The following is a 21,995-nucleotide window of genomic DNA, read 5'->3' as shown; positions in this document are numbered from 1 at the left end:
GATAGTTGATGGATTGTATGATAAGGGTAATTGGGTCCAAGATGTTCAAAATTCTCAAATTGGTTTGAGTTTGTTCAAAAAGTGGTTCGCAGAAAGGAAATTATATGCCTCTCATGCCAATATATGGAATTTTGATCTTGGAAAGCTAGTTGTTCCCATTGTGTTTATGGATTATGACCTTCTTGAAGCCGTAGTGAAAAGTTATGATCAAGCCACTAAGGTAGTGAGAAGAATGGATGGTGAGGTTTTAATTACCATTAGTCCAGAAGAAATTAGGGAAGTTTTTAGTCTAGGACCTCTCACTAGGTATCATGTGCCCATTGATTTGATAGAATTAGAAAAAGAATATATGTCCAAAAGGGATGTAGTTAGACAAGGTGCACTGAAGGCCCACATAGGCAGAATTGGAAACCTACCAGCAATAACATCATCTTCTAAAGAACCTTTCAAGAAATCATGCTTTAACGATAGGGCAATAGAGATATAAAAGACCCTATGCAGAGTCTTCGGAGAGGGTGAAGAAGATTTTATTCTTGTGAACTTCATGTATATGATCACCCAAATATCCTCTTTCGGTGTAGAAATAATTTTTGATTTTGCATCTTACCTGGCTAATGAGATTCACAATGGATTGGTGGGGATTGCAAAGGGAAAGGTGGAAAAGATTTGGGGTCAATACTCCCTATTGATGCATATGTTTATTTTTAAAGGGGTTACATATTTCGGTAAAGAAATGGTTTTAAATAGGGAACAAGAGGGGGAAGCACTACCAGTTCAATTATGGAGTGTAGACATGACTGGGGAAACAGAAAATGCTAGTTTTGTTAGATTTGATAGGCACTTTGCTTCTAAACTAAGATGCCTCATATTGAGTGACAATCCTAGAATTCCTAAGGCACTAATGCACCTTGTTAGGCCTATGGACAGACCCCATAATCTAAAAGTTTCACATAATTGGGGAGATATCATCCCATATCCAGTCTAAACTGTCATTAGGGTTTATGGATTCAAAGGGACACCCCATGTACTACCCTATCAGGTGCCTTTAAAGGTAGGGGTAGCTGAATTTTTATGGCAGTTGGGAGGAGTGGAGGAGACCTTTTTGCACAAAAGGGGAACAGGATCAATTTTTCTTACTTGCACTGTGGCTCACTAGTTTGTAATAACTAAAGAGGGTTGGATCTTGCTCTACAAATTTTTGGATTAGTATAAGATGGAAGTATCTCACTCTCATTTTTGTGACATAGAAGATTTCTTCAATTCTGCTCTTAGACATAGGATTAAGCTGCATCTATGTCATCATGAATTCTATTTCCCTGAAGATGTAATAAGAAATGAATATTCTCTACAGGAGCAAGAAACAAAGAAAGAGAAATAGAGAGTCTATTCAAAAGTTTTGTAATTTATTAATTGTTTTGACAAGGATTACAGTCCTCTTAGTAATGCTGCAACTAATGCAGATAAAATAAATAAGCTCATGAATACATTCCCCGAAATAATGGAGTTGATGAATAAGAAGAAACAACATTTTATTGATTCTTTCCTAGATAAAGCCAAGGAAGTCATGAGAAAATTGGGTTTCACTCCTAACATAGGGGCAAGTCCACTGGTTGTGCGAAAGAGGACAGGATATACTGTTATTCGGGATCATATGCCCATTGTAAACAAAGAAAAATAGGTAATTGAATCTACTAGTACTATTTTTGAAGAAAGACCCCCTTAACCTTCTCCTAAAAGAAGAAAAATAATAAAGGAAGAGGAATCCCATGACGAAGGTTACTCACCTTCCCAAACTCCAATCAGAATTGAGGAGGAGCAGCTCACCAATGAGAAAATTGAGCAAATGGGGTCACAAGGAGGAGTTTTTGTTACTCAAGCAGAAATTGATGAAGGGAAACCCTAGGAGCCTCCTGTGCCGAGTTTTGAATTAATTGTAGTAGATTTTAGAGGAAGGGAATTAGACCTTGTTTTGGAACAAGCCAGTCAAAAATTTTTGTCTAATAATAGTTTTGTAAAATCTAGGGCTTTCCATCAGTTTGCATGGAGGGCAATCATGCACATTTTTGAAAAAAGATGTAGGAATATGAAAACAGAGCATCTAGAAATGGATGGAGCCTCTATTCAGAATCAAATAAAGGAACAAATGATACAAGAGTTCCAAAATATAACCCCTGAAGAGGGTAGACAGATGGTGAAAGATGCAAATATTTTATTATTGCCTAATTGGGATATTGCTGATGCTTTAATTTTTAATTCTGTGTCAAATAATTTAGGATTACAGGATCTAGATAAAGAGGAATTCTTGGGAATAGCATTCAGCAATGATCAAGCTGCCCTTGTTATGTGGTCATTAAGAAGAGGATCTAGGACTACTCCATTATAGCCTGATGATTCAGGACTAACAAGGAGTATCATTGTGAGGAGGGTTGCTGATACTTCACATGTACAGGCAGCCCACATGAATGTGGACTATTCTAAATTTGCCTTGGCCACTGTAGAAAAAGAAGAAAAGGAAATGACTGATCTGTAGGGTAAGTACAAAATAGTGGTGGATGCCTACAATAAAGAAGTAAAAAAGAGAATTAAGATGGAAAACAAGATATCTCATTTGGAAAATATACTTGGGAAGAGAAAGGTGGGAGAATCCAGTACACTTAGAATTGCATACCCTTCATAGTCATTTTTTAGATCAACCCCTATTATTGAAATACCTGACACCCCTGAAAGGCCCCAATTCTATACTGCAGAGGACTTTGAAGAAGAAAAAACAAAATTACATGAGATGCAGATAGAATTTAGAAATCAACAGGAAGAAAAATTAAAGTAGGGTGTGGTATATTTGAGGGATAAAATACAATGGTCAACTTTTTATGATCAGTTGACAAGAATTGTAACCCTAATGGATGAGTTGAACAGAGATAGGGATAAACTGACTCCTTTGGCACAGAAATGGAGGGAGAGGAATAATGATATTATAATCATATGTATATCTGCAGTCCAAATGCCTTATCATCAAGTTGAGAAATTTTTTGATTTATTAAATAAGCTAGAGAATTTTGATGATGAAAGAGATTCTTTATAGAAAAGATTAACACTCTGTTTTTCCCAATATATTGCTGAAAAATTCACTTTATTTCCTTGTGCTTTAGAATCTGTTGATACAATAAAGGAAAAGGAAAAGTGGAAAAGGGAGTTGGACAAGTTATTTAATGAAAGAATAATAAACATCATGAGTGAGACTGGCCATTGGTTTTGGGAAAAGACAAATGAAGAGCTAGTAAAAATATAGTTATTTTATATTGCTATGAAAAAAGAATTTGATGATTTAGAAGAAAGTGCAAAGTCTTTAACAAAGATACAAAGAGAAGCTCTAAGTTTTGATTGGCCAGATGATGATGCTTTTAATAAATGGAAAAATCAGTTTATAGAATAGATGTCAAGAGACAATGAGGAGGAAGATGCAAAAGTAACAGTTACCCTCATAGTTAGTAATGAAGACATGGAAGATCCTCAGGTTAAAGTAAGTTTGCAAATAACTGAAGATGATACATCACTTTTAGACCTCATGGCTATGTACTCCGAGGATGAAGAATGATTGTAAGATCAGATCATATTTTCTTGTCTCAACAACTGAGAAGCATAACAAAAAGGGACCCACCAAGGAATGTTTGTTGTAATAAGCCCTTCTATTATTTTGTTCTTGTCTTTTTGACAGAATTGTAGGTGAGTGCCTTTTTTAAAAGGACACCTGTCATTTGTTTTTAGCTTGAAGCTTGTTGCATCTCACACTATTTAAGTGAGATCCCAAGGCTAAAGAAGGGTCCGAATTCTATTTCTTCTAAGTATTGTGCTTAGTCTGGTTTTTGGTCCAAATTTTGAAAGCAAGTTTGTAATATATTTCTTTTTGAAAGCCATTCTGAGTCTATTGTAAAAGATATACCCATTTCAAAGGAAATGAATACAAATTATGAACTATCCCCATCTCAGTTCTTTCTGAATTTTGTCTCCTTTTAAATACTTAGCTACCTTGATGTTGTATGAGTAAAAGCTTGTGCAATTGAATGCAATCTAGTTAGGTTGTCTATCCATTTATCATTGCTATTAATTCAATGGATTAAATAAAGGCTTTGATGAATGTGATAAGATTCCTTAAGTATTGAAAAGGATTTTGAATGATAAGTTCTGATAATAATTGCTAATAGAATTTGTTGTAAGACAACAAATTAGATCTAAGAATTTTCTATAGACTCTGAACCCCAATGGATTAGGCATTGATCAAGTTATTTCAGCTGAAGGAGAAATATATTATAAATGGTTATTCAAATGCATCATCAAATCAAATTTTACTTTTATTTCCTGTAGATCTTCAAAGTTGGCCAACACTTGTCTGCATGGAATGTTTTAGCTTCAGTTAGCCATTGTTGTAAAAAACATCTGCAGATCTATAGAAGAATTCTTGGCCATATCTATTTATGGGATGTGTTTAACAAGTTAGTAAGAATTATGTATATGTTTGAGGATCTTGAAATGAGAATCAGAATGAAACTAAGAATAATCCTCATACAGTTGTTCCAGTTTTGAACCATCCCTGGGTGCACCCACCCTGGTTTTGCAGAGCCAAAAGAGTAGAAAACCATCTATGGTTTTGTTGAAGTTGGGTCCAAATACCTTACATATGCAGTTGTTAATAAGAATAGGCTATTATTTAGATTGTGTATGTACTATCATTCTTTTATTAAGCATTTTGTCACTTAGTAACATCTATGAAAAGTACTGCAATTTCTTTGGTCCTGCTATGTACGTGTGTGTCATGTGATCTAAGTTTTTCCCGTGGTTATAAGGGAATCTTTTAGTGTCAAACCTTGAGAATTTTAAAGAAGATAGAGCCCAAGTACCATTGCTACACACTGACGTACCCAGCCTATCCAAGTGTCTTATCTAACAAGCAAGAGTTGCAGTCTTACGACATTAGTGATTGGTCTGTCTGTGCCATATATTTTTGTCTCTACTTGTGTATTGTTTTCATTCAATTAGAAAAAGTGTCATTATATATTTTCTCGAAATAGGGTGGTGACTCAGTCAAGGTTTTGAAGCTAGTGCTTATTGTAACAAAAAGGTGAATATGGCTGACAAGAGAAAAAACACAAGAGTTTACATGAGAGCCAATCCCGATGTATCAATGTATACTGATCTACCCCAAGGTGGTAGGAAGAACCAAAATAAGAAAAAGATAGATCCAAATCCTACTTGGAAACCCAGAGGTAATGCATCCATCAATTCCCATTATCAACCAGTAATAGGAAGAGAGTCTTCTTCGCTTAGCTCTGAATCCAAAACTACAAGACTCTTAGGAGGCATTTTCAGTACCCCATTACCAGATGAGAGAGTTTTTCAAGACAAGGACGTGTCTACTATGGAAATTGCTTGATTAAGACCAGATCCTATAGTAGATATGTATTATAGGCTAGGATTTAGGAGTTCATCTGATAATTCTTTTAATCCCAGAGTAGCCTCATATGTAGAACCAAACCTTATAGATCTAGATAACCCTGCTGATTCTGAGGCAACTTCTGCAGATCTTAAAGTAGTGCACTCTGAAATAGAATTTTTGAAGAAATGGATTGCTGAGGAAGAAGCTAAATGCATTCATCTTGAAAAAGAGAAGGAGCAAGCCACCTTAGATGCCATAATAGAAAGAGATGCTCTACTAAGAAGGATGGCTGCTTTGAAAGAGAAAAATAAAAAATTAGAAGAGAATAGCACAACTCTCCATAAGGATGTTTTTGGAGATGTTGATAATCTGAGAGCTAAAGTTCAAGAATATGATAAACACCTAAATCAAAGGCAAGAACAAGTTATTGCTCAAGTTCAAGCCTATAAACCTGTTCAAGTTGATCCTGTAGAGCCCACTACAAAAGCTCTAGATAAAGGGAAAGGCAAGGCTATAGGAATCCAAATAAATGAGCCTCAAGCTATACCAAGCAAACTTATACAATCCTCCATGTTGAAATTAGATCTAGATCTTGAGAAGGCTTGAAAAGAGAGGGAAGATCTTGCAAAAGAACTTGAGAAGGTTGAGAATGAAGCTCAAGGTGCAGAAACTAGAAGGAAAATCCAATTCATAAAGTCTAATTCTACATTGGCTTCATGGCCAAATTTGTCTATCCCACCTACAAATCCTACACCAGTTAGTGGTCTCACAATTTCAACTCAGGGAGTACCCCAATCTGCTCCTACCTCATCTTCCACTATTGGCACCCAAGTCCCATTTGTCCCTCCACAACAGTCCCAAGCTACTCCCCTAAGTCAAGCTAATATAGCTAGTACCTCAAATGTTCCTAGTTTCCAAAAGAAACCTATATACCTAAAAAAGTATAGACAGATATCATTTGCTGGTATTCTTGGTGCCCCACATCCCATATCTTTTGATTTAAGAGATAAAGTGGTTAAGTTTTCTAGAAATAATGTTGTTACTGGTGAAGAACATTTGAGGATTTTCATTGACATGTTGAATGATTATGAAGTTAAAGATGAAGACATGGTAATGAAATTGTTTGTGCATTCACTAACAAAGGATGCAAGGGATTGGTTTAGGAGGTTGTCTGATGACAGCATTACCTCATGGAGTGATTTGGAGAAATTGTTCAAGGAGCAATATGGGGACAACACTAATGCAGGATTCATGTTGAACGAGTTCAACAATATTAAGAAGAATCCAAATGAGCCCACATTTGATTTCAATGTGAGATTCCAAAAAGGTATGTACAAACTTTTTCAAGTTATGAGGTTAAATGAAGACGTCTATCTCACAACCTATTTCAATGCTTTTGATAGAAAAATGACTTATCAATTGAGGGATAAAGATTCTAAAACTTTAAGAGATGCCTATAAAGTTGCAGTAAATATAGAGAATAATAGGAAGGCATCTGGAAAACTAGGTAGGAGGGATGATCCTAAGCTTTTTAATCCTAAAAACAATAATAAAAGGGAGGGTGACAAAATTCCTATAGGAAAGAAGCCCGAGGAACCTACTATAGGCTAGGTTTTAGAAATGCTCAAGAAGATGAATTCCACTAGTTTCAATAAGCCAAATGTTGCTGAAAGACCCCCTGTGAATAACAAAAATTTCAATAGGTAGCCTAGAATGCAAAATTACCCTTACACCACTCAGTGGAAAGATGGTAAACCAGTTCCCAACTAGACCCAAAATGTGAAGGATAAGGGTACTCCAGACCCCCTGCAAAGGAACACTGTAAATATGAATGATGATGTACCATGGTGCATTATATGCCAATCACCTCATTCTGCTAATTATTGTGTTGTTGCTCAGTCATTTGCCCAAGCTCAAGGAGTGCAACCTAAAGAAGAAACTGAAGACAAAAGCCATGATGATATAAGCTGCAATATGGTTAGTATGTGTGATGATTTGATAGATTTTGATTTAGAAGAGCCTGAAAATGATATTACTAGCCAGAGAATTGCCTACCAGCTACATCATCAGCAAGTGCTTTTAGATGATGAAGGGTATGATACAGATAAGGTATGCAGTACATTTTTTGATGTGCATCTCACAAGTTTAAGAATGCCCTCCAAGGAGGAAATTGATAGAATTACAACATAAATGATTTCACAAGTCCATAGTAATTATAATTTGAGAAATAGAGCAATAAATAATGATGCAGGAAGGCCATCTAGTGTATTCATCAAAGACATCGCTCATAAGATGAATGATCAAAACAAGAAAGTCAATGTAGATGTGCCTAAGACCAGGGAAAACAAGGGTAAGAAATGGGAACCTAAGAAGAAGGTTCAATTTCAGATAAGTGAAGCCACAAAACCAGTTGTGCAACCAAAGAAATCAAAACCTGATGTTATCAAGAAAAATGTGGTACCTATTGCTCAAAAGATTCTGACTCCAGGTACTATTGTAAAACCTACTATGGTTGAACCTGTTGATATGATATCCATGTTATCTCAAATTATTATAAAAGTGCCCTTGTCTAAACTTTTTAGAATTGAAGAGCATAAGAATAAGGCTTTGCCATGGTTGGGTGGAATAGTAAACAATAATATTATTGTAGATCAAACTATATCCCAACAAACCCCATTAGTAATAGAGGACAGTGGTATTATATCCTAGATTCCTCAAATGTTTCTAGATGATTCCTCAGTGGCATTCATAGAAGATATTGATCCTTTTTTTCCTTAGTCTAATCATAAAAGGGAAGACCTTAAAAAATTGCACGATAAACTTAGGAGCTTCCAACACTATAATGCCTTTCAAAGTAATGGAAGCCTTAGGATTGAAGGTGGATACCAAGCAGGGCAGATGCAGAGGGATGGATGCTAGGGAAGTCCTAGTCATAGGTACCATAAATGCCTTACCATTCAAACTAGCTGCATATCCTGAAGTAGAATTAACCATGTCTATCCGTGTGGTAGATATACCTCCACATTATGGAATGTTACTCTCCAAAAAATGGAGTGCTGCCATGGGGGGAAGCCTACAATGTGATCTTACTTATGCCACTTTTCATATAGGGGACAAAGCTATCAGGGTAAATATGGAACCAAGGGTTAACCACATTTTAGGTGAAGAAATTGATAAAGATACCACTTGTTTCCTAGATACTGGGATTAATGCTTTCAAGGCTGAATTAATTATTCAAGAAGTTGAAAACTTACCTGCTATCATTGAAAATGAAGTTGAATGTTGCATGAATTCACCAAAATTATGGACAATGTTCTTTGATGGGGCTAGTTCTAAAGAAGGTGCAGGGGCAGGTGTAGTTTTTGTGTCCCCTGAAAATAACACTTTTAGGTATTCATTCACCTTGAAGTTTACCTGCACTAATAATATTGCAGAATATGAAGCAGTGCTGTTAGGACTCAATGTTTCCATACATCATAAAATTAAGAAATTATGTGTCATAGGGGATTCTGAACTAATTATCTCTCAGATCAAAGGAACCTACTCATCAAAGAATAGGAGATTGAAACAATATAGAAATGCAGTTTGGGATCAGATAGAATTCTTTGATGCATTTGGGATCTCATGGAGAGATAGGACCCAAAACAAGATGGCTGATCTGTTGGCAAATGTAGCAATCAAGCCAAAAGAAATATCATTTGCAAGAATCTCCCAGATTGAGGTGCAAAATAGACCTTCCATACCTAACAACATTGAAAATTGGTAGGTGTTTGAAGATGACAAAGATATTACAAATTTTTTGTTAGATGAAGACAAGTACCACGGTCAGGAGATGGATTGCAGTGGACTGATTGAAACCATAAATGGGGTTAGTAGTCTTGGAAAATATTTTTGATAGCCAATACAGAGTAAAATCAGGAGTTAATGACCCCAAACCCCAGGAATTAGAAGAAATAAACTTGGGTACTGATGAAGTTCCTAAAAGGGTTTATATTGGCCAAAATCTGCCTATTGAAATCAGGAAAACATTGATTGACCTACTTAGAAAATACAAACATGTTTTTGCTTGGTCATATGATGACCTTAAGGCTTACAGGGAGGATCTTTTCCAGCATGTCATACCATTGAAGGAAAATGTAAGACCTTTTAGGCAAAAATAGAGACCAATCAATCCTACCCTTGCCCCAAAAATGCAAGAAGAACTGACAAAACTAAGAGATGGTGGGATAATCAAACCAATCAGGCATTCCACCTGGGTTTCAAACTTGGTTCCTGTCAGGAAGAAGAATGGAGATATTAGGCTTTGTGTTGATTTTAGAAATTTAAACATTGCATCTCTGAAAGACAATTATGGCTTACCTAATATGGAAGCCATGTTACAACAAGTGACTAGCTCTGAATCGATGTCAATGATGGATGGTTTCTCTGGATATAATCAAGTTCTAGTAAAAGAAAGTGAACAGTTCAAGACAACCTTCACAACCCCATGGGGAACATATGTGTATGTGAGGATGCCTTTTGGCTTGATTAATGCAAGAGCTACCTTCCAAAGAGCCATGGATGTAGTATTTCATGAGTATATTGACAAATTTATGGTTGTGTACCAGGATGATCTTACAACGTATTCTAATAAGGCTGAAGATCACTGCAAACATTTGGAAAAAATATTTACAAAAGTCCTGGAATATGGAGTATCTTTAAACCCAAAGAAATTCACATTCGGGGTCACAGAAGGAAAATTACTAAGACACATAGTGTCTAAGGATGGGGTAAAAATAGATCCTGAAAGGGTAGCAGCTATTGATAAAGTCCCCAAACCAAAAAATCTAAAAGGAATTCAGTCCTTTTTTGGCCAAGTCAATTTTCTGAGGAGATTTGTTACCAATTTTTCTTAAATTAGTAGACCCATCTCAAAGATGCTCAAGAAGGGAGCCATTATAGATTGGAACAGTGAACCTTCACAAGCATTCTAGGATATAAAAACTGCAATAAAGAATGCTCTAGTGTTGAGGACCCCAGATTATGCATAACCTATGCATATTTTCTCTTTTGCATCATTCCATACTGTAGTAGCAGTCTTATTGCAAAAGAATCAAGAAGGATATGAGCAGCCGATTGCCTTTTTCAGCAAGTCACTACAACCTGCTGAACTGAAATATGAAATAAATGAAAAGCAAGCATATGCTTTGATAAAGGCTATAAAAGCTTTCAGATGTTACTTGGTAGGTGCTACTGTTATCGCTTTTGTACCTAGTGCTGCAGTCAAAGTTATATTCTCTCAACAGAAAGTATCAGGCAGGAGGTGTAGATGGATCAATAGAATCCAGGAATTTAACATTGATATACAAAAAACAAAGTTAGTAGGAGGTCAAGGATTGGCCAAACTCATGGCTGAAACTAATCTAGAGGCTAATCAGATAAATTGGGTAAATGATGATCTTAGAGCTGACTTATGTGACATGGACCAATGTGATTGGTATACCAATGTCATATATTACTTGCAACATATGGAAGGTCCTCCCCATCTGCCTAAAAACGAAAAGAGGAATACAAAATTGCAAGCCATCAGGTATGTAATTGTCCAAAGCAGTATATGGTGGAGAAATTTTGAGGGACTATTATTGAAATGTGTTGATAAGGAAAAGGCAAAAGAGGTTTTGAAAGAAATGCATGCTGGAGTGTGTGGGGGGCACTATATGGCCAAAACTACTGCACATAAGATAATGAGGGCTGGATTCTGGTGGCCTTCTCTTTTCAAGGATGCTCAAATTATGGTTAGGAAATGTGATCCTTGTCATAGGTTTGCTGGAAAGCTGAAGTTCTCAAGAAATACTCCATTAAAGCTAGTGGAGATTCAAGCACCTTTTCAACAATGGGGTCTAGACTTCATAGGAGAGATTTTCCCCAAGTCTAGCACTAGCTATTCTTGGATTCTAGTTGCCACTGACTACTTTACAAAATGGGTAGAGGCTATCCCCACAAGAAATGCAACAAGAAAAGTGGTAAATAATTTCCTGTTGAATAATATTATTTCTAGATTTGGATGTCCACAGAGAATTGTAACAGATAATGCTATGTGCTTCAGATCTGAGGAGTTCATCAAGTTTTGTGATAAATATGGAATGACAAGGTCATCATCTCCTCCATATCATCCACAAGGGAATGGACAAGCTGAGTCCACAAATAAGAGCCTGTTGAAGGTCATTAAGAGAACCTTGGATGATAATAAAAAGGCATGGGATTCCAAGTTACAGTTGGCAATATGGGCTGACAGAGTAACTGTAAAGAAAGCAATTGGTGTAGCTCCATTTGATTTAGTGTACGGGATTCAAGCCAGAATGCCTCAAAACAACTTGATGGGACTATAAAATTACATCCAGTTATATAATGAAGATACTACAGATGAAATGCAAGAATGGATGAATTGGTAGGACTGACTGAAACTAGAAAAGAAGCATCTTTAAGGAACCAAAAGTTGCAATTGCAAGTCAAGACACTCTATGATAAAAGAACTATAAGAAAAAAATTTGAAAATGGAGATTTAGTCTTAATGTGGAATGCTAGAATTGAACATAAAGGAAAACATGGCAAATTTGATCCTATTTAGTTAGGCCCATATCTCATTGAGAATACTTGGGGTGAAGATTCTTATATGCTCAAAGATATATTTGACAATATTCTTGAATTACCAGTTCATGGACAGTTCTTGAAGAGGTATTTTCTTGAAAAATACTTATTTTCTTCCATGAACAGTAGTTTTAGGGTTTCCTGTCATTTTGTTTTTTCTGTAAATCTTTGTAAGTATCCTTGTGTAGTCTGGTTCCTTGTTTTTGTGTGTTGCTTTGTGCTCTTTGAAGAAGTTGTCATTTTTGCACCAAGTATGTGGTCTGCTCTCCCATAGATTCTAAATTCTTGCATAGACTCAAGTAGTCTATCATCCCCAGACAAAGCCACTGTTGGTTTGACTTTTTGTGTGATAGAATTCTTTTGTCTAAATTGTACAAAAGTCAAATTTTTTCTTTCTAAGTGAAACATAGGGTTTCTAGATAATCCATCCATTGGCTAGCCTTTAAAAAAAAAACCTTATGAAAACCATACGTTCTTTCTATTCGAAAAGTGTTGGGCACAAAATTTTTGAATCTTCAAATAAGACGAATATTCTGTTGCCTTTTATCTTTTATGCCCTCGAGATACCTTTCCTCTCATATTTCCCTAGCCGTCCGATCTAAGTAGATCTACCATTGTCGTTGCCTTGCTATGCAAACATGGGAACTTTTTATGTATGATGAGGTAGCGAGTGCTGAATAATTTATAAAACGGGACAGCAAAATGAACATACAGTGGTCGGAGCTTATTTTTCTGACTGATTTATTATTTAGGTACACATTGAGATTACCGTCAAAATAGGAAAGGGGACCCAGCAGAACCAGTTTGAAGTTCAAACCAGAATAATATTTTTTCGATACTCTCCTACCTCGCTATCGGAAAATTTTGAGACTTTGCCGTTAGCAAAGTAGCGAGGCCCCGTGAAATCAAGAGCCGGTGACATTGCAAATTGTCAGTACCGTGACTACACCAGGGGGCGTGACAAGTAATAAATGTCATTGTCAAAAGTAGTTTAATAACAAAAATAATTATCTGATGCCCCCTTGCATTTCACGATGCTGAAATTCATTAAAGTGTCAAAGCTCGCTACCTCGCTATTGAAAAACATGGACATCTTGCCATTAGCGAAGTAGCGAGGCCCCGTCAAATTGAAGAGTTAGTGGGACCTTTGGTGACGTGGGATGATAATTAGGACTGAAGTAAAATCTTGAAAGGCACCAACTATGTAGAATTTCGTATTTCATCAATGCCCTTCTGATCAAATGTACAAAGAGATCTTGAGCGTCAGATTGGAATGGAATCAACAGTCCTCGCTACCTCATTTTGAAAAGTTGCAAGCTCTTTAAGCTATGCGACATAGCGAGTATGAATCAAAAGACTACGTGCAGTTTCCTCACCTTTGATTAAACCTATGATCAATGGCCATCGTCTTCTCTCTATGAAGAGTTGCGAGGGAGATATGTATAGCGACATAGAAAATAAGGCCCACCGCCTTCTTTCTGAGCAGGTCCAGTAACATATCATCTGTCAATTCTGGATCAGATCGATGGTTGTCACTGCTTCGCTATGGCAAGGTGCTCGTTCTTTATGCATAACAAAGTAGTGACATGCTGACATGTGTCCTCAGTTGTTAGAGGGTCTGGATATACGCGCCATCAAGGAAAGAGTTATGTACGTGGTAAGTTCTCATTGGGTGAATTGACTAACATGTCAAGTGCAATGCCTAGTTGTTCTCTCTGTATCACATGATCGTAGGATTCTTGAAGATCGACGGCTTAGTTTTAAATATAGAATGTGGTGCCACTCTCTATATTAATTAGACATGAAAGCATCGTGTGTGAAAAAACAGAGTATAACACAGAAGATTTCATTAGTTCATCTTACGCAAGCAAAAATTTTGAGCCACTCTTGTGTAGAAGCATTTACTGAAGGAAAGTGTGCCGAAGTCTAGTAGAATTTGCAAAATTTTCTGTTCGTGAAAAGATTGTAGAAATACAGAGGAAAACAAAGACAGAATTCAAGTAAGTAGTACTGCCATAATCTTCATAGGTTTTTCCAGTTCTAAAAAATAGTCCAAGATGCCTCCAAAGAAGGGATTTTTAGGTCAAATAAACTATTTGGATAGAAATGTGCATGATGACTTGCTTGAGTTGCTCCTTGAGTCTACTGTAGAGACAATGCAAGTTAAAAGCTTAACCTCTTTGAACCCTAGGCTAAGGATAGTTGATGGATTATATGATAAGGGTAATTGGGTCCAGGATGCTCAAACTTCTCAAACTGGTTTGAGTTTGTTCAAAAAGTGGTTTGCAGAAAGGAAATTATATGCCCCTCATGCCAATATATGGAATTTTGATCTTGGAAAGCTAGTTGTTCCCAGTGTGTTTATGGATTATGACCTTCTTGAAGCCGTAGTGAAAAGTTATGATCAAGCCACTAAGGTAGTGAGAAGAATGGGTGGTGAGGTTTTAATTACCATTAGTCTAGAAGAAATTAGGGAAGTTTTCAGTCTGGGACCTCTCACTAGGTATCATGTGCCCATTGATTTGATAGAGTTAGAAAAAGAATATATGTCCAAAAGGGATGTAGTTAGACAAGGTGCACTAAAGGCCCACATAGGCAGAATTGGAAACCTACCAGCAATAACATCATCTTCTAAAGAACCTTTCAAGAAATCATGCTTTAATGCCAGGGCAGTAGAGATATACAGGACCCTGTGCAGAGTCTTCAGAGAGGGTGAAGAAGATTTTATTCCTATGAGCTTCATGTATATGATCACCCAAATCTCCTCTTTTCGTGTAGAAATAATTTTTGATTTTGCATCTTACCTGGCTAATGAGATTCACAATGGATTGGTGGGGATTGCAAAGGGCAAGGTGGAAAAGGTTTGGGGTCAGTACTCCCTATTGATGCATATGTTTCTTTTTAAAGGGGTTACATATTTCGGTAAAGAAATAGTTTTAAATAGGGAACAAGAGGGGGAAACACTACCAGTTCAATTATGGAGTGTAGACATGACTAGGGAAGCAGAAAATGCTAGTTTTGTTAGATTTGATAGGCACTTTTCTTCTAAACTAAGATGCCTCATATTGAGTGACAATCCCAAAATTCCTAAGGCACTAATGCACCTTGTTAGGCCTATGGACAGACCCCATAGTCTAAACGTTTCACATAATTGGGGAGATATCATCCCATATCCAGTCTCAACTGTCATTAGGGTTTATGGATTTAAAGGGACACCCCATGTACTACCCTATCAGGTGCCTTTAAAGGTAGGGGTAGTTGAATTTTTATGGCAGTTGGGAGGAGTGGAGGAGACCTTTTTGCACAAAAGGGGAATAGGATCAATTTTTCCTACTTGCAATGTGACTCACCAGTTTGTAATAACTAAAGAGGGGTGGATCTTCCTCTACAAATTTTTGGATCAGTTTAAGATGGTAGTATCTCACTCTCATTTTTGTGACGCAGAAGATTTCTTCAATTCTGCTCTTAGACATAGGATCAAGCTGCGTCCATGTCATCATGAATTCTATTTCCCTAAAGATGTAATAAGAAATGAATATTCTCTGCAGGAGCAAGAAACAATGAAAGAGAAATGGAGAGTCTATTCAAAAGTTTTGGAATTTATTAATTGTTTTGACAAGGATTACAGTCCTCTTAGTAATGCTGCAACTAATGCAGATAAAATAAATAAGCTCATGAATACATTCCCCGAAATAATGGAGGTAATGAATGAGAAGAAACAACATTTTATTAATTCTTTCCCAAATAAAGCAAGGGAAGTCATGAGAAAATTGGGTTTCACCCCTAACATAGGGGCAGGTCCACTGGTTGTGCGAAAGAGGACATGATATACTGTTATTCAAGATCAGATGCCCATTGTAAACAAAGGAAAATAGGTAATTGAATCTACTAGTACTATTTTTGAAGAAAGACCACCCAAACCTTCTCCTAACAGAAGAAAAATAATAAGGGAAGAGGAATCCCATGACGAAGGTTACTCACCTTCCCAAACTCCAATCAGAATTGAGGAGTTTTGAAATAACTGTAGCATATTTCAGAGGAAGGGAATTAGACCCTATTTTGGAACAAGCCAGTCAGCAATTTTTTTCTGATAACAGATTTGTAAAATCTAGGGCTTTCCATCAGTTTGCATGGAGGGAAAACATGCACATTTTTGAAAAAAGATGTAGGAATATGAAAAAAAAGCATCCAAAAATGGATGAAGCCTCTATTCAGAATCAAATAAAGGAACAAATGATACAAGAGTTCCAGAATATAACCCCTGAAGAGGGTAGACAGATGGTGAAAGATGCAAATATTTTATTATTTCCTAATTGGGATATTGATGATGCCTTAATTTTTAATTTTGTGTCAAAAAATTTAGGATTACAGGTTCTAGATAAAGAGGAATTCTTGGGAACAACATTCAGTAATGATCAAGCTACCCTTGTTATGTGGTCATTAAGAAGAGGATCCAGGACTACTCCATTACAGCCTGATGATTTAGGACTAACAGGGAGTATCATTGTGAGGAGGGTCGTTGATACTTCACATGTACAGGCAGCCCACATGAATGTGGACTATTCTAAATTTGCCTTGGCCACTGTAGAAAAAGAAGAAAAGAAAATGACTGATCTGCAGGGTAAGTACGAAATAGTGGTTGATGCCTACAATAAAGAAGTAAAAAAGAGAATTGAGCTGGAAAACAAGATATCTCAATTGGAAAAGATACTTAGGAAGAGAAAGGTGGGAGAATCCAGTACACTTAGAATTGCATACCATTCACAGTCATTTTTTAGATCAACCCCTATTATTGAAATACTTGACATCCCTGAAAGGCCCCTATTCTATACTACAGAGGACTTTGAAGAAGAAAAAAACAAAATTACATGAGATGCAGATAGAATTTAGAAATCAACAGGAAGAAAAATTAAAGCAGGGTGTGGTATATTTGAGGGATAAAATACAATGATCAACTTTTTATGATCAATTGACAAGAATTGTAACCCTCATGGATGAGTTGAACAGAGATAGGGATAAACTGACTCCTCTAGCACAGAAATAGAGGGAGAGGAATAATGATATCACAATCATATGTATATCTGTAGTCCAAATCCCTTATCATCAAGTTGAGAAAATTTTTGCTTTATTAAATAAGCTAGAGAATTTTGATGATGAAAGATATTCTTTACAGAAAAGATTAACACTCTGTTTTTCCCAATATATTGCTGAAAAATTCACTTTATTTCCTTGTGCTTTAGAATCTGTTGATACAATAAAGGAAAAGGAAAAGTTGAAAAGGGAGTTGGACAAGTTATTTAATGAAAGAATAATAAACATCATGAGTGAGACTGGCTATTGGTTTTGGGAAAAGACAAATGAAGAGCTAGTAAAAATATAGTTATTTTATATTGCTATGAGAAAAGAATTTGATGATTTAGAAGAAAGTGAAAATTCTTTAATCAAGATACAAAGAGAAGCTCTAAGTTTTGATTGGCCATATGATGATGCTTTTAATAAATGGAAAAATTAGTTTATAGAACAGATGTCAGGAGATGATGAGGAGGAAGATGCAAAAGTAACATTTACCCTCATAGTTAGTAATGAAGACATGGAAGATCCCCAGGTTAAAGTAAGTTTGTAGGTAACTGAAGATGATACATCACTTTTAGACCTCATGGCTATGTACTCCGAGGATGAAGAATGATTGTAAGACCAGATCATATTTTCTTGTCTCAACAACTGAGAAGCATAACAGAAAGGGACCCACCAAGGAATGTTTGTTGCAATAAGCCTTTCTATTATTTTGTTCTTGTCTTTTTGATAGAATTGTAGGTGAGTGCCTTTTTTAAAAGGACACCTGTCATTTGTCTTTACCCTGAAGCTTGTTGCATCTCACACTATTTAAGTGAGATCCCAAGGCTAAAGAAGGGTCCAAATTCTATTTCTTCTAAGTATTGTGCTTAGTCTAGTTTTTGGTCCAAATTTTGAAAGCAAGTTTGTAATGTATTTTTCTGTCAATTCTCTGAGAATACATGAATATAGAATGAGCTGTGTTTCTTTCTGAAGGCCATTCTGAGTCTATTGTAAAAGATATACCCATTTCAAAGGAAATGAATACAAATTATGAATTGTCCCCATATCAGTTCTTTCTGAATTTTTTCTCCTTTTAAATACTTAGCTACCTTGACGTTGTATGAGTAAAAGCTTATGCAATTGAATGCAATCTAGTTAGGTTGTAATCCATTTATCATTGTTATTAATTCAATGGATTAAATAAAGGCTTTGATGAATGTGATAAGATTCCTTAAGTATTGAAAAGGATTTTGAATGATAAGTTCTGATAAGAATTGCTGATAGAATTTGTTGTAAGGCAACAAATTAGATCTAAGAATTTTCTATAGACTCTAAACCCCAATGGATTAGGCACTGATCAAGTTATTTCATCTGAAGGAGAAATATATTATAAATGGTTATTCAAACGCATCATCAAATCAAATTTTACTTTTATTTCCTGTAGATCTTCAAAGTTGGCTAGCACTTGTCTGCATGGAATGTTTTAGCTTTAGTTAGCCATTGTTGTAAAAAACATCTGCAGATTTATAGAAGAATTCTTGGCCATATCTATTTATGGGATGTGTTTAACAAGTTAGTAAGAATTATGTATATGTTTGAGGATCTTGAAATGAGAATCAGAATGAAACTAAGAATAATCCTCATACAGTTTTTCTAGTTTTGAACCATCCCTAAGTACACCCACCCTGGTTTTGCAGAGCCAAAAGAGTAGAAAACCATCTATGGTTTTGTTGAAGTTGGGTCCAAATACCTTACATATGTAGTTGTTAATAAGAATAGGCTAGTCTTTAGATTGTGTATGTACTATCATTCTGGTATTAAGCATTTTGTCGCTTAGTAGTTTTAGTACATTTTAAAACACCAACGGGTACTTTGTTTAGATGTCTTGAAAATGACAAGTCGAGAGTAGCTCTGCAAGGATTTTTGGGTCAAACTCTAGTGGGTTTACACTAGCCAAGAAAATTCTTAGGATGGGTTATTTTTGGACAACCATGGAAATGGATTCTATTGAAAATGTTAAGACTTACAAAAAATGTCAAATCCATGGTAACCTTGTTCATGCGCCAACCCAAGAGCTCGACCCTTTGGCCACACCATGGCCTTTTTATTAATGGGGCTTTGATTTGATTGGAGCCATCCACCCACCTTCCTCTAGTGGACATAAATTGATTGTCACCACCACAAAATACTTCACCAAATGGGTTGAAGGGGTGTCACTTGCTGACTCTACGAGAAAACAAGTCTCTTCCTTCATTTTAAACCATATCATTTGTCAGTTTGGCATACCTCATGTCATTCTCATGGACAATTCCTTGTACTTTAAAAATAAAATAATTGAGGAATTATGTGAAAATTTTCACATTATGCATCACTTCTCGTCCATTTATCAACCCCAAGGGAATGGCCAAGCAAAGGCCAACAACAAGACCATTATCAAAATTCTCAAAAGAACTACCAATGATATTGGTAGAGATTGGCATTTATAGTTGAACCCCATCCTTTGGGCCTATAGGATAAGTGTTAGGATACCTATAGGTGCAACACCCTTCTCCTTGGTTTATGGTTGTGAGGTCATTCTTTCTTTAGAGGTTGTGATCCCATCTATGAGAGTCACTCTTTGTGACCTCCTAAAAGATGAGGACTACTGAGTGGTCATCTAATGTAGCTAAAATTATTACAAGAACATTAGCATGCAACACATGAACACCTCAAAATGTATTTAAAGAGGTTATCAAAACACTACAAAAAGTTGGTCAAACCCCGTGTCTTTCAAATTGGTAACCTAGTGCTCTGAGAGAACCCTAAGAACCAAGTTGCTAAGTAAAAGAAAGGAAAATGGAAGGCCAATTGGATTGGTCCTTACATTATCATAGAGTCTTCTAGGACTAGTGTTTATAAATTTTTAGACTATGATGGCACAGACCTAGCAGAGCCCATCAATAGCATCCATCTCAAAAGGTTTTATGTCTAGAGCTTTTGGAAACACCTCATCACTAAAAATATCCAAAAAAAAAAATCAAAAACACCTAAATGCAAAAAAAATACTGGTACATAAGAAGTGAGAAATGCTACCTTTGGTCTCAAAAGGAGAAAGAGATAACACCTTTGGACTTTCCTAAACAACACAAGTCCTTCAATGCAACAAGATAATCAAGACAACACTCAAACAACTTCCTTAGATACAATTTTTTCTTATTTGTGGCTTACTTAGCACAGTTGAGTTTATTTCACACATACCCAATTGAGAAACACTTGTGGGTTACAATTGAGTGGTTTCTTGGCATCAAACATAGTTCATATTAGTAGAGATACTCAGTATCACAACAACAAAGGGAAAAACAACAAGTTAGGGTAAACATGGAGTCAGATTATGTATTGAGATATCATAGACATGAATTATAGAAAAATCAGTGCCCATCTTAGCTATCCGCCATGCCCAATGATTCCCAATATGGATTTTATCTTTTATTCACCCCTTTTGATGTTCCAAAGATCCTTTTTGCCTCCATCATCTCCAATATAGCTCCTTGAGCCCATGCTTAGGCCTTTATGCCCACTTGTGTCTCCTTGACTCTTTAGGTCCCTCCACATGGTCCTAGTTATCTCCACAGACTAACACATCTCACTCACATCCTTGTTTCATTCCCAGCAGTTTGAAAATTGTTAAAAATTCTCAAAAACATTTAAAAATTGTTAAAAATTATTGAAAATATTCAAAATTTATCCAAAATTACAAAAAACATTCAAAAAGGGGTCATAATTGCCAAAAATAATGGAAAAATCCAAAAAAATTAACAACACCCCAAAATTCTAGTCAAATAGGGTTCACTTCAACTCAAATTGGCTATTAATGCATAAATTAATGATGTATTTTTCAAACCGATGATCCATTGATTTCATGTCAAACTAGTGTCTGTCTATAATTGCTACTCCTTCGGGACAGGTGTGTGTACCTTGAAGGATTTTATATGAAATCAATAGTGAGTCCCACCATATTGAAAAATATTTAAATATTTTATGGCTCCATTACCTCTGGTACAACAATAAAGGGTTCCTCCAAAGACATTAAGAAGCAACATACTTATGTTCTGAAACATCTTGCTGGGCTTTAGAAAATTTGGCACAATGCGAATGGTGCCAGAGATTCTAGTAGAGTCCCTCTTCCTTCCTCTAGCCAAGAACAACAATTCTCTATAGATAATTAGTCTTATTTATGTTGCAATGGCCACAATTGATCTAGACCCCTTCAACAAATATATCAATGCTATCTCGAAAGGCCCAGATATCCATTAGATTCTTTCATCATCCCCTAATAGAGGGCACAAAATAAGTAAGTGTAAGTTTGAGAGATCGCAATGGTCTCCTTTCCTTTTTAGGCCTGTCAACTGCCTTTTTAGGCCCCTTAAGTGCCTTTTTAGGCCAAAGCACATTTTTCAAGGCCCTATTTCCCCTTCTCGGCCCCTTTATCACCTTTTTAAACCTTGAAGCACCTTTTTAGGCCCAAACACCTTTTTGAAGGCCCTATTTTGGTCTTTTTAGGCCCCTAAAGCACCTATTTAGGCCCGAATTCCTTTTTCAAGCTCCTCAACTGCCTTTTTTGAGCCCCTTAAGTGCCTTTTTAGAGCCTAAAGAACCTTTTTAAGCCCAAACGTCTTTTTCAAGGCCTTTTTTTGGCTCACAAAGTAACCTCTTAGGCCCTCAAGAGCCTTTTCCAACCCCAAATGTCTTTTTCAAGGCCAAAAATTCTTCTCGAACCCCCAAGCACCTTTTTCAAGGTCTTTCTTGGCCTCTTTTGGCCATCAAAGCACCTTGTAGGCCCCAACATAGACATCTAGTTCCCCACATATAACTAAAATTCTTTCTTCCTCTACAAATCATATTG

The sequence above is a fragment of the Cupressus sempervirens genome, chromosome 3 (genome assembly GCF_028749045.1).
Source record: "Cupressus sempervirens isolate cs-2001-9-10 chromosome 3, ASM2874904v1, whole genome shotgun sequence".
In the NCBI taxonomy this organism is placed as follows: Eukaryota; Viridiplantae; Streptophyta; class Pinopsida; order Cupressales; family Cupressaceae; genus Cupressus; species Cupressus sempervirens.
The sequence above is the reverse complement of the archived record's forward strand: the minus strand, read 5'-3'. Positions refer to the sequence as shown.